Source organism: Mandrillus leucophaeus, unplaced genomic scaffold (assembly GCF_000951045.1).
Source record: "Mandrillus leucophaeus isolate KB7577 unplaced genomic scaffold, Mleu.le_1.0 Scaffold1077, whole genome shotgun sequence".
Taxonomy (NCBI): domain Eukaryota; kingdom Metazoa; phylum Chordata; class Mammalia; order Primates; family Cercopithecidae; genus Mandrillus; species Mandrillus leucophaeus.
The window spans coordinates 493559-494173 of record NW_012098954.1 but is presented as its reverse complement, the minus strand read 5'-3'; the positions used below and the strand labels follow the sequence as shown (position 1 = coordinate 494173).

Below are 615 nucleotides of genomic sequence, written 5' to 3'. Positions count from 1 at the left end.
CAGTGACTGACACCAGTAATCCCAGCACTTTGGGAGGCCGAGGCGGGCAGATCACTTGAGGTCCCTGCCCTACAAAAAAATTTAAAAATTAGCCAGGTGTGGTGACGGGCACCTGTAATCTCAGCTACTGGTGAGGCTGAGGCAGAAGAATTGCTTGAACCCAGGAGGTGGAGCTTGCAGTGAGCCAAGATCGCACTACTGCACACCAGCCTGGGCGACAGAGTGAGACTCCATCTCAAAAAAAAAAAAAAAAAAAAGACAAAGTGATGATTAAAATACTAGCCAGATGCAGTGGCTCATGCCTGTAATCCCAACAGCCTCCTTTGGGAGGCTGAGACAGGATGACAGCTTGAGCCTAGGATGGGCAACATATGGAAATCCCATCCTTACAAAAAAAACATCAAAAAATTAATTGGGAATAGTAGGAGGCTGAGGTTGAACCCAGAATGTCAAGGCTGCAGGGAGTCATGATTGTGCCACTGCAGTCCAGCCTGGACAAAAGACAGCCTTAAAAAAAAAAAGATTAAAGCACTACTATTTCTGACACGGTAAAAACTACCCAGGGACCAAAACACCAGCTATAGTTGGGTTTAGACAGGCCTATGGCTCAAGGTT

General features: G+C 46.5%; 1 protein-coding gene across 5 annotated transcripts in view; it reads right to left on the bottom strand.

The window, feature by feature from the left end:
- Positions 1–615, bottom strand: part of VDAC2 (voltage-dependent anion channel 2) — a 26130-nt gene that overhangs the window by 8508 nt on the left and 17007 nt on the right. The window lies entirely within an intron of this gene.